This window comes from Meleagris gallopavo, chromosome 11, assembly GCF_000146605.3.
Source record: "Meleagris gallopavo isolate NT-WF06-2002-E0010 breed Aviagen turkey brand Nicholas breeding stock chromosome 11, Turkey_5.1, whole genome shotgun sequence".
NCBI classification, from domain to species: Eukaryota; Metazoa; Chordata; class Aves; order Galliformes; family Phasianidae; genus Meleagris; species Meleagris gallopavo.
The window spans coordinates 3,296,265-3,309,482 of NC_015021.2; positions in this window are offsets into that span (position 1 = coordinate 3,296,265).

Sequence of the window (13,218 nt, forward strand, 5' to 3'; positions counted from 1 at the left end):
AACAGCAACAACTGAAATGCAGCAAAATTCGTAATTCCACATGTCTGCAAGTATCCTGACTATGGTAAACAGTTAAATCTTAAAAACCAAACCACAGTGCTGCCTCGCAAACTATATTGCTGTGGCACTTTTCACTTTTCCTAGATATTTATTAAAAAATATGCAATTTAGAGACTTTCTTCGTAGCAAAATGTGACCAAGAGAGAAAAATACCCAATTTAGGTGGCTAACACAGTACAAGGACTATTCTTCATCATGAATTGAATTTGAAAGTATATTCCACTAGAGGGCTCTCTTCACACATGAAAAGAAAACACGACTTCAGCAGTACCGGATCTTCTGTCAATTCTGCAGGTTTTAGAAGGATTTTGGTGTAAGTTAAGAAACGTATTGTGGTGCATCATTGTACCCAGTAAGACCTTGTTTGGAATATATAGTTAGTTTCATAACCTCATTTTCAGAGGAAGCACTCTGGTCCACTGTCCTAGTTTTGGCTGGGGAAGCGTTAATTTTTGTCAGAGTTGGTGTTATGGTACTGTGTTTTGGATTTATGATGAGAATTATGTTGATAACACACTGATGTTTTAGTTGCTGCTGAGCAGTGTTCACACAAAGTTGCAGGTTTTTCTGCTTCTTGTGCTGCCCTGCCAGAGAGGAGACCTGGGGGTGCACAAGAAAGGGAAGGGAAACAAGCAGGACAGCTGACCCACGCAGCTAAAGGGATATTCCATATCCTGTGGTGTCAGACTGAGAAATAAAACTTGGGGAGAGTAGACCAGGGAGAGGAGGGAAGGGCTGATGTTGCTCAGAGACAGTCTGGTCATTGCTCAGTGGGAGGAGATCACTTGCATCACTTATTTTGTATATATGCTATTTTAATGTTTTTATTATCATTTTACTTCCTTTTCTGTCCTATAAACATATCTCAACATTTGAGTTTTATTTTTTTCCAGTTCTCTCTTTCCCCATCCCACCTTTGGCAGGAGGAATGAGCAGTGGCTGTGTAGTGTTTAGCTGCCTCCCAAGTTACACCAGAACAGCCTCTTGAATTATTTTGGCCACCTAACACAAAAAAATTGGATAAATCATGCTTAAATAAAAAGTCCCATCCAAATTGCTGTCACCCTGACATTAACAGGACTGACATTACACCACTATGGTTATTTTACAGTTTCTGCGAGTATCACTGAAACTTTTTCTTCTTCTTTTTTTTTTTTTGATGGAGGATTTTTTTTATATAAGATGGCCTCTCTTATGTGGAGTTAACCCTGACATCTTCCTACCTGTTAGCCTATAAACATATTTTACTAAAATAGACCTATGATGAGCAATGCTGTTTACATCTCTGCCAGTATCCAAACAGCAGCTGTTCCTTTTATCACTTGAGAACTGTTTAAAAACTTGTAATTAAGAAACAATATGAGCACTTAACCATTGTTTCTTTAGAATTGCAGCAGCACTTCAAGAACAGCAGTTGCGTACACAATACTGAATGAAATCAGACTATATTTGTAAAGAGGAGTACACAAGAAGTGCAGGTAAAAGAGATTTAAAAATCTCAGTGGGCTTAAACTGCTTTTGTAGACAAGGCTTAGCTCTTCTCTCCTGTAGTAAGCAATCCACTTTTAAGAGAAAGATGTCCAAAATGTAACTAATTTACAGCTGGACATATCTGCTAGGAATGCTCTATTTTTTTTCTCTTATCCAAGGGAAAACCTGAACTGCTTCCTCCTGCATGTCCAATCTAACCTTTGTCTGTGCTCTCTCTTCCTTTGCCATTGTCTCCAGGTTCCAGACAATCATTCCTCTTCACTGTGAGCCATGTTTTAGGCTTCTGTTGCTTTGGATTCTGACCTTCTTGTTCTCAGACGTTTTCTTTTCTTTTCTTTTCTTTTCTTTTCTTTTCTTTTCTTTTCTTTTCTTTTCTTTTCTTTTCTTTTCTTTTCTTTTCTTTTCTTTTCTTTTCTCTTTCTTTTCTTTTCTTTTCTTTTCTTTTCTTTTCTTTTCTTTTCTTTCTTTTCTTTTCTTTTCTTTTCTTTTCTTTTCTTTTCCAACTGACAGTTTTCAAACATTTTTCTCTTGTTCTCTGGAAACTCTAGTTGCTATAGTGACACCTGATGATTACAGAGACAGTGACTACCTTTGTTAGAGCCTCAGTTGCTATAGCAATGACTGTTGGCTACGGGTTCAATGAAATCAGCTACATGGTTCATGCCCTTTCACACAGCAATACAGCTTGTAAAAGCTTCTTTTAATTGTTATCCTCAGTAATGAGACTGTGAGCCAAAGTCTGTTCTAATTGAAGTCAGTGGGAGTTTTGCCATTAACTTCAGCAAGACCGCAGTTTGGTTCTAAGCTCCCATGTGCGTAAATAACAGAAGGAATCGACTTCCTGCAAAGGGATAAATGTGATTTGGTTTCACTCTATTAGTAGCATCTGAACACTGTACCAAAGCTTGGTTATCAGTGACTGCATTTTAATGAAGACTGAATTAAATAATAATCTATTTTAAGGAATGCAGAAAAGGTCAATTCTGAGATTAAAAACAAAACATAATTCTCATTATTTCTTTGAATTCTCCATGATTTTTTTTACATGATGGGAATGATCGCTGTAGAATGTCTAAAGGCCAGCTTTGCCTTTGAGCTACTTTTCTTTTGTTTAAGGTATCCTGGAGATAATTTTAAAGTTGGGGGAATGAAGTTCAAGTACAAATTGAGATTAGAAAATGATATATCTCGTGTGTCCTTGTGCTTAACATTTTTTTTTGTAGGCTATACCAAAATTATCATGTTATGACTGTTGTAGTTACTGGTTCCTTTATCCAGAGGTCTTTTAAGGAACTCTATATTATCCTCCTGTTTATCCACTGTTTTTATGAAGCTATGGGAGGATCTGCTCTGGTTATAGCTCAGAAGAACAGAAGTTCTTCCAACTGAAACCTTCAATGAGGTCTGAGTTATAGGCAAGATTACGAAATCTCTGATATTCTACATACTCACAATAAAATCTCCAACATGCCCTCTTCAATAGCTTGTGCAAAATTACATGAACAAAACCATAGCACTGGATTTTGAAGGATGTCCTTCTACATATCTCCACCACAAATCTTGTGTTTGAGTTCAGTGAGAGAATAATGACTACAGAATGGATAAAACATGTATGAAATGGCAACAAATGTCTTTTTACTATGGAAACGTGCTCATTTTAAGCAGTTGGGAATACATTAAAAGAACCATGAAAGTAACTGACATACCTGCCATTGATCATTTTCTAAAAATCTAGGCCAAAATGATTGTACTGGAGTATTTAATTTGCTAAGACACATACACACAAAAAAAAGGGGAAAAAAAGGAAAAAAGTGTTGAACCTAGATTTACATACTGTAACTGCTGCCTAATCTCCTCTAGAGATCACAGTTTGAGTTCTTCCATGAAAAATGTTCTCTGCACCATGTCTGACAGTCTAAACCTGGCAACACTCTACCTGCTGAGTACAACCCTCCAGGTATACAGAAGATAGAAGGATAAGTCCTCAGCAGGTCTTTTTCATTGTTTATTTTTGTAGCAGCAAAACCCAAAGTTTTTGTGCATCCATGTATTCTGAAATTAATCAAACTGGTTTTGGAAGATAAGAAAATCTGTAGCTTCCTGGCCAGCTGGATTTTATTGGATTTGGAGATAAGTAGTTGTAAGTATTCAGTATTCTTCTTGCTATTGCTTCTAGGACTATAGAAAAATAGAATTTGAGTATATGAACTCTTCATATATTCCACATGGAAAAAAACCAAGAGGTTCTCTTTGGGATGTTAAATGGGATAAATTACATCATGAAACATATTGGCCAGGTTGAGCACAAGCTTAAAGGTTTTCTTTGTGACTCTGGCAGCAAAGCACAGAATATTTTGTTTGAGTATTTGGAGGTCTGTTTTTGCACATAGCATTTGTGGAGAGAGATAGTATGAGTGGCCAAAAAGCCAGTTATTGGACCTGAAGTTGCTGTTCCTGGCAATGTTCAAGAGGCATCTGGATGAGGAACTACAAGATAACAATTTAATAGCTTGTGGTAGGAATGGTAATGGGAGGATGGTTGGACTAGATGATCTTGTAGGTTCTTTCTAACCCTGTGATTCTACGATTCTATGAAAGAAAATACATATTTTTTTGTGTCTTACGATGGTAGTGAAAAATATGCTAATAGAGAATATGCTAATAGGGTGGTAATATAAAGGGTTGCATGTTCCCAGAGAAAAATCCCAGGTCTCTTCCTAAATCCCCATAGAAATTGATTACTTGGAATTTCATAAATTAGATCTCACCTGAGAGCTCATTTTTTAGCAAATAAGTCAGCAAATGTTTTAATACATTTAAGGTTACAGAAATCAGCATATCTCCAAAATGGAGAAATGTGGAGAAATGCACCTTCTTTTTTTTTTTTGTATTAGTATGTTACATATATTTTCATATGATTTTCAGTAGGTACGTGGCATTTAAAGAGATATAACAAAAACTTTGGTAAGAATCCATGTTAAATTGAGTTGCTCTCACAGTAGGCAAATAAAGCAGTATTTGCATGCCAGATGGGAAATGGCTTAATTTCTATGTCCTTTCTTAACATTTTTAAAGTTTTGATGATCATTTTGTAAAGGAAAATAGTATGATATTTGACACTGAAAGTAGCACCCATTTGAGTCAATTCTTTTCACAAATTTAACATTTTAACAAATTGCCACATTGAATGATTAGCACCTGAAAGATACTATCTGTGGAATTGTGAGAAATAACAAAAATAGTGGATAAGCACAATAGACGTAAGTGCTCTGCTCATCCAAAGATTATTGTTATTCTGCAACAGCTTGGCTTTTTCTCTCTGTGAAATCTAAATCCAATACCGACGCATTTGTTTTGCAGTTCATAAAGGTGATACTGCCATAAAAAGAAGCAATTCACTACTTGCAACTTGTGTTCTGTCACTCTGCCCTGATTTATCACAAAAACCGATCCCATTTCAGATTTTTACATATTTACTTAGACATTTTAGGCTTCTGTTTCGGAAAATAGTAACTAAAATGATCAAATAGAGAATATGCTTTGTCTTGAGGAAGAACTGAAATTACTTTAAATTGTTCAAACATCTTCATGTAAGTGAGATAACATTTTCAAAAGGATTATAAATAATGGATTTGGTATCCACCATTCCTATCAGTGAGGAGGAAAGGAGATGTATTTCTTACATAAAAGTAAAAAATGTTTTAGGTTTTTCCTCTCACTCCTTTTCATACAATCTGCTGAGGATGAGACAAAAAAAAAAAACCGCCAAAAATCAAAGAAAAAGTAAAAACAGAACATTAAAAACAACAAAAATATATAGTCAATGAAACCTTAAAGAAAATGTCAAAAGTCTCCTGAAATGAAGCAACACTGAACACCTTGCCATGTATATTTCCATCTTACTGTTCTTGAGATGTTGGACAGCATGTTTCAGCGAGCTCATGGCAGTTTGTCTGCCATATAAACCTGGTAATTGGTCCCACTCCTCTCTCATGTAGGGGCAGTTTTCAAGACAGACATTCTGTCTGATAAAAAAACTCACAGAGAAAGGCAAATTCAGCTAATATAGAGAATCAAGGAAAAACTGAGCTCCCTATGCTGAAGCAGGAGCTAAGGTAGAATTCAGAGGAGAAAGCATAAGTCAAATCTCTATAAACTGAGAGAAAATATTGTCAGAAATCTCATGGGTGTTAGGAAGTCACTTCTAAAGATCTCCTCTGAGGTATTTCTTTCCTCTTTAGACCTATCATGACTAGCTCAAGGGCTACAATGCTTTCCTCAGAGATCGATCTTTTTGGCAAGACAAACTCAAATTAAAAAAGTGTGATTATACAATTGATGAAGACTGATTCTTTTAAAGCAGAAATCTGAGAATGCCCTTCTTCACTTTATAAACACTTGCTGTAGGTATGGTATCATTTGTTGTCATGTTGTGGTATATGGTATCATGTTGTGATGCTTAATTTATTCATATTTCTGAAGGACTTTGGGATCTTCAAATGGTTACTATACAAGTGTCCAGCAGTACTATTATGAACAAAAAGCTCACACTAACTATAGAGAAGATATTTTCTTTCTACTCTGCCTTACATTTAAATTTCTGTTACATAAAATCTATCTTTGTTCTCAATGTGCTGAAGTATGGAATACACCTCATGAGCCTCCATTTTTAAGTTACTTCCACAATGTATGCAGGTTTCAATTGGAGAATGGCATTTCTATAACTGCAGAATCACAGAAAGCTGAGATCTTGCCAGTAAGGAAGCCTAAGTATTAAAGGATTACAGTGGGATACTGAGAAATATCTGTTCAGATATGGTGCTTGTCACTTCTGCAAAACTATGACATATGCTTGGTGTCTTCTGAGTAATTAGAAAATCCCATCCTATAATTAATGCTTTGGATGTTGTTTTCTTTTGCTCTGTAAATCTGCAGTAGCAATTCCCTTTACTTCAGTTTAAGACGGAGTACATAAATCAGATAGCTTTCTCTAATTTTTCAGAAGTGCTTATGTACCTCTACAGTGTGAAATGGGTATTAACTCCACTGAATAATACAATGTCATAAATAGATTGAATCAGAGTTCTCTACTGATCGCCACTGAATAGTGTACTGATGACAATAAAATCGACACCATTTAGTGCTAGTGGAAAAAGTATGGAAAAAGATGGTGGTTTCTCTTAGTGTATATTCTTCAAAACTCCATTTAGTTTACCTGAATATGTGGTGTTGCTCTTGCTAGAAACCCTGCAGTTTTTTCCTTTGTAGCATTAATGTCTAGGAAACAAAACTTTCACCAGTAAGAGAAGTGTTTAGTCAGAAACTTCAGAACTGATTCAAAGAAAAAAACTGTCGCTGAATTGGTTTACTGTCCCTTCTCTTCTGCAGATGTAAGGCTGAATACTGAGTTTGTTTACAAATGAAAGAGTAATTTTATGCCATTCACCATCTGTGCAGCATCGCAATATTATCACACACTATAGCATCACTCAGAATGCTATGAAGTCAAAGTTGCAAAGGTAGGCATCTTTGCTTCTGTGCTGAGATATACTGATAGTGCTACTTGGAAACACTTTAGCAGAGCTACTGTATGATGCTTCATCCTGTTAGCTCATCAGTCATTAAAAGCAGATTCTCTTTGTGAGAATGTGAGAAAATGATATCACAATTTGGCCCTATAGTGCTGAAATAAATCATCTGTTATCTATGATATTACTCCATTAAATACCAATATAACATACAGTCACCATCATTCCCTTATTCTTGTTTCAATCCTGCTATGCTTCCAAATGTACTGTGAAGGATGAAAACTGCAGTACTAACTTTTCTAGCATGGAAATGTAACTAGATCTTTAAGTTTGGGAACGTGAAACATTCACATCTGGCAACAGGGATTCTGATACCTACAGATAGATTGTATAAATCTAACTATGCTACTCAAAATTGGCAGGGCTTACACTTATGCTATCACTAGATCTGCAAAAGCAGAGTAGGCAAGCAGCATTTGTAAGGCTGCTTTGTGCCAGATTGCACACCATGTCAGAAAAATCTATTTGAATCCTTGTGTCCTTGCATTATAACCAGCAGATTGTCAGCTGGAGAAAAGTACAGAAAGTACATAATTTAACTGACCTGCCTCTGTAGAAACTGATTCAGATCAGAGGATGAAGCTATCGATGCTCTGACTTGGGGAGGCCACTTCCTTTTTTCTTCTCTTTTCCATATGAGATGTATCAGCGATTCGTAAATTTCAACTGAAATGTGAATTATTTGTTTAGAAAGTGTCTAAATAGCATAGAAAGATGGCACAGCTCAGATTTAAAGACATTTCTGAAAATATTAGATAGAAGTACAGTAAATTGAATTTTATCTACTTTAAAAAATATATTTTTAAAAGAGGCCTATGGAACAGAAGCCCCAGTTACATATCCCTTACATATCCCTTACATATTCCTTCTGGAAAGGTTGTCAGGGGAGGAAAACTACTTCATAACTATTGACTGTAATTACTATAAAAACAGTAAGTATTGAAAATAAATAGATTTTCTGAAACTGGGTTACTGGAAAATCTTTTCCTCTGTTGTATATAATAAAACAGTATAGAGGGAACATTGCTGTGTTATCATTTGTGCATTAATTTCTCATGGCACAAAATCATATGAAAGCTGTGGCTTTAGCTAATTCTCAACATCTCTAAGACTAAAACTGATAGACTAAATAAATCTAACCCATAAATGGGTTTCATTGGACATTACATGTGTAGTTTATGAAACGTTAATGTTAAACAATAAAATTGAAAGGAGAGACATTGTCATTTTTAATGTATATATGCAACAGCAATGAAAAGTGAGCAGCTGCTGTTGTGGATGATGGTTGCCATAGCAATACCTTGCCATAGTCACTGAGAGATTCATTTGTAATATATTTGTATATCATTTGTAATAATACTGGCTTTCGTGAATGCAAAAGTTGCCAACTGCATTGATGTGGTTTGCTGTATTACACGTTTGCACTATTTACAGTAAGATGGACAATCATCACTGCAGGAACTTGACAGACTAAATTAGAGTTGGTTGTTTTGTTTTTTTTTTCCAGAGATAGAATAGAATATCCTGAGTTGAAAAGGATCATTGAGTCCAATTCCTGGCTCCACACAGGACCACCCATATCCATGGATGTTTTTGGCTGTGAGAATGTTTGTTGTATTTAAAATTCTAGATTCTGTAAAAACAACCCTCAGAAAGGTGGCATTGCCCCAATCCCAACAGCTGAGCAGCACATACATCCTACTCAGTGCATGGGGAAACTGATTATTATTAACTCTGCATGAAGCTTCCACAAATGCACAGCATGCCTGCAGAAGGGACTACAGTGTGCAGAATGTTCAGGTAATCTCTAATTACTGCCAGCCCTCAGGTGCAGTATTCTCTCATTTATAAATGAAATACTACACAGCATATCAGGACCTCCTGACCTCTACAGTCCCCAGGCTCTCTGGATTATGAATCGCTGCCATCGAAACTTTCACACTGATCACAACATGACTTAGAACAATTCTGGGGAGCTTTACTCAGAGATAATTTCTCAGCTCATAATGTGACCACAGAGCAACCAGAAGCCTGGCTGTGCCCATAGCATCTCTCCCAGAATTGCTGCTTCTACATATTAAGCTACTTTTTTAAGAAAAAAGAAAAAGGGGAAAAAAAAGAATGGAGGAATGGAAGAGTTTATCTGCGTGGGTAACTAAGCCCTCTCTCCCAGGAGGCAGCGGGCAAGTCCACCTGCTGACAACAGCAGTGATTTTGGTCAGATTTCACTCAAAAAATGATGCAGCAGGCCCACTGTGCTGCTGCAGCTGTGGCTCCAGGGCTGTTTTCTCAGGCACTCCTGCCCCATGCAGAGGAAGGTTTCCTTTCTTGCAATCTGTGTAATTAATTATAAAACAATCATTTCGAATCATTAACTTCAGGATCAGGACAATTCATTGATTCCAAGTTAATGGCCAATCAGTAATCTATTAATTTTGGTACAGTCTTATCAGGTTTCTTTGTGTAGAAAACAACACAAAAGGAATACCTTTCGGGAGCAAATTTCCATCCATGAAAGTTCTGACCACTATAATATAAAACCTGCAAATTTATGAATGAATGGTATTCAGAAAGAAAAGGTAATAACAATTAAAAAAAACCTACAGAATAATGTATCAAGTATTTATACATAGAACTAAACAAAATCAATCTATAAGTAAAGGTAGCAAAATTTCTGCACTGAAAGAAAAGGTCTTCTGTCTTTATGGAAAACTATTGAGAAACTGTTGTGCAAAGTTTGAAGATTAAAACATTGAATAATTCTTTGTGAGGCTTTAAAATTCACATGAGAAAAAAAATATATAAATAGACTTCACACAATAACACTACAGCATTCTTGTTCCACCACTATAAAGAACAATCTGCATGAAATTAGAGTGAAGAGATGTTGACTTCTAAGGGAAAAAACAATTGCACACCCTTGATTTATATTTGAAGATGTGGGGAAAGGAGAATTTAAGCATTCTTCTGTCGATTTTGTTGTTCAAGTTCAGTGCTGGAATCAGCAAATGTGCATGTCATGATGATCAAGCGCATTTGCTTGATGTTGATTCAGCAAAATAACTTATAATGTTATTCAGCTGTTATAAGCATAATATTTACAAATTAAAAGGAAAAAGAAATTGAGGGAAAAATGCCAAGCTGCTCAAGGCAAAAATCGTACAGAGCCAGTAATTGTGTTATGTTTCCACATGTACTGTGGTGTTATGTGCACAGATTTCAAGCCATTTAAAAATGTGCTGATTATTTATAGAAAAAGTAACCTTGTTGCTTATTTATCATTTTTGCTTGTACTCTAAGCAGGAATTAAAATTGTATTAGAATACCAGTTTACTGCAGTTGATTAAAGAAGGATATTCCTTCCCACTTCTCCTAGAATACAGTAATGTAGAACACCTTTTGGGTAGTATTTGTCCAGAATCACATGCTGATTTCATTTTGCTGTACTATAAGCAGTACAGTGCAATAAAATAATTTTTGATTCTGCTGAAAGTAAAACACAGAACAGCAGTTATACTACGTATTCTCAGGCAGCTGTGAACAGCATCCCTTTCCCTTGGTCTCTAAGAGAGCTGGAACAGATGGATGGATGGACACATGGATTAAGCAACCTAATCATATATCCAGATTTCTTCAAATATGCACTTTTTTTTTTTTTATGACAAGAGATCAAATTTGAAAGATGCCTGAGGATATTGAATATAGATATCTGAAGGCATCCTCTAGTGAGACAAAATTCCTCTGGCGCATGCTTCTGAATGACATCTATGCAGTAAGTCTGAGGCACAGAATGGAAATAAGTGAACTCTGATTATGAATGTGCAGAATTTACAGTAGTTATTCTTTCAGGCACGTCTTTCAGACTTGTCTGGTTAAAAGTCACGATCATCCCTATTTTGAAAGCTGGAAGGTGGTTATGTGATTCAGTGTGGAAATGAATCAATAAAGAACAATTTAGAAAACACAGTGGGACGCTCCATATCCATTATCTGCAAAGATTTTGAGATAGCTGTCATTTTGGACAGCTGATCATTCTGTAGTTTGAAGTAGAAGAACTCAGAATTAAGCACCCTAGCATGCCAGAGTCTGTTATCAGCCCTTTGCATAGAGATTCCAAATGGCTTAAATTTGGGACAGTTGTTTGCTTTGTTCTTACAGAGAGAAAATGCTTGGATCGACCCAAGTCTTTCAAATTGCTCTGCTAGATATTTACTGAAAGTCATCCCCATAGCCACACAGCCTGTGACTTCCATGATACTTGATGTATCTGAAAACAATGTGAATATATGATGTCTGCTTACATTAAAGGTCTATGCCTAACTTCAACATAGCATTCTTATGGAAGATAATTTAAAATAATACATATATGGAGCCAGCAATAACAGGTAACTGTTAGAATGACACTTCATAATGTGGAGCAAACTGAGACCTTCCTGCTGAGCTACTGCGAATTGCTGTGTAACTACACTAACCTGCTGTGTCACAGAACTTCACACACTTGCTCTCTGCCAATGGTCTGTATTCTCATTCCAGTCACTGGAATCTGTGATGAATTACATTGTCATATATAATGAAGCCTTCACAGAAAAACTCCTGTAGTTTATTTTGAACTTAGAAGAGTGAAGGCAACTCTAGAAAAACAGATCTTGAAATACATATATTATAGTGCATTATCTACTTTTCTTTGCATTTCCCTGCAACTTGAAACAGATTCCCCTCCTGCCTTGAAATGGATCACTCACAGATCATGCTTTATAAGTTACAAGTTATGTAGATCATTACTAATAATTAGTTTTTCAACCAAGTGCTCTCCCTCCTTTGTTTTTTCTTACTAAATCTGCCTCAGCTTTTTCATTTTTCAGTCTCAAGCAAAATTTGTAATTCTGAATTAGAGCTACACTGTATAAAAAAGGCAGCCCTCCTTTAGCTCTCAGAAAGGCTCCCCTCAAACTCCTATGAATACCATTGTACATAACATTGTACAAGTTTTCTGAATTTTTTTGGAAACAGCAGATTTATTTATGATTATTTGTATTTCAAAAAATGTTTTGATCTAGTAAAGACTACAATGCTTTGTTATTATTCAGAAGGATCGAGCTGTTTCACTACAATAGAGCACATGAGAAGTAAGAATCAAGTGAGTAAAGTAAAAAATAAATGTAAATTCAATATATTTATTCATATCTGGATTTTTTTTTTAATGTAATAGATAAGCTAATGAAGTACTGGCACAAGTTGCCTAGAGAGGTGGTGGATGAATGTCCCATCCCTGCAGACACCCAAGGTCAGGCTGGACGAGGCTCTGAGCACCTGAAAGAGCTGTGGGTGTCCCTACTCAGTGCAGGGGAGTTGGACCAGATGGCCTTTAACGGTCCTTTCCAGCAACAGCATTTAACAAGACTGGGCATGTGGTGGATGGGATGTGGCCATATCTGACACACCCCGGAGGTGCACACGCACTGCAGGTATTTAGCTTAGTGGCAAAATTTGTACACCGGACACCCGGAAGATGTTTTACACACATCAGTGTTTATAAACATCTAAAGTGGAGGAGTGAAATGGATGGGGCCAGGCTCTTTTCAGTTGTGTTCAGTGTCAGGACAAGGGGCAATGGGCAAAAACTGGAACACGGTTAGTTCCATATGAACACTTCTTTACTGTGAGGGTAATGGGGCACAGGAACAGGCTGCCCAGACAGGTACGGATGCCTTCCTGTGTGACTTACCATAGAAAACCTGCTTTAGCAGAGATACAGATGGCAAGAGTACACAGTGTGATACTGCAAAAATACAAACGCACTTCCAATATTGACGTACTTAAATCATGGAAATGAAGTCACTGGAAAATAGCACTCCGCCACACTTTGCCAACGATCACATGTCCCGTCCTGCGGCCCCAGCAAACCGAACCTCCGCGTCCGCACAGCGTTCTGTCGCACGAACATCACTTCTGCGCTCGCTCCCCCTCCAACAGCACCGTCAGCCGGTGCCGCCCCTCAGGGCGAGGTCCCGGCCGGCATCCCGGGAGGGGCAGCGATGAGCAGCGGTGGGCGGGAACGGCGCGCGCCCGCTGCGTGCTG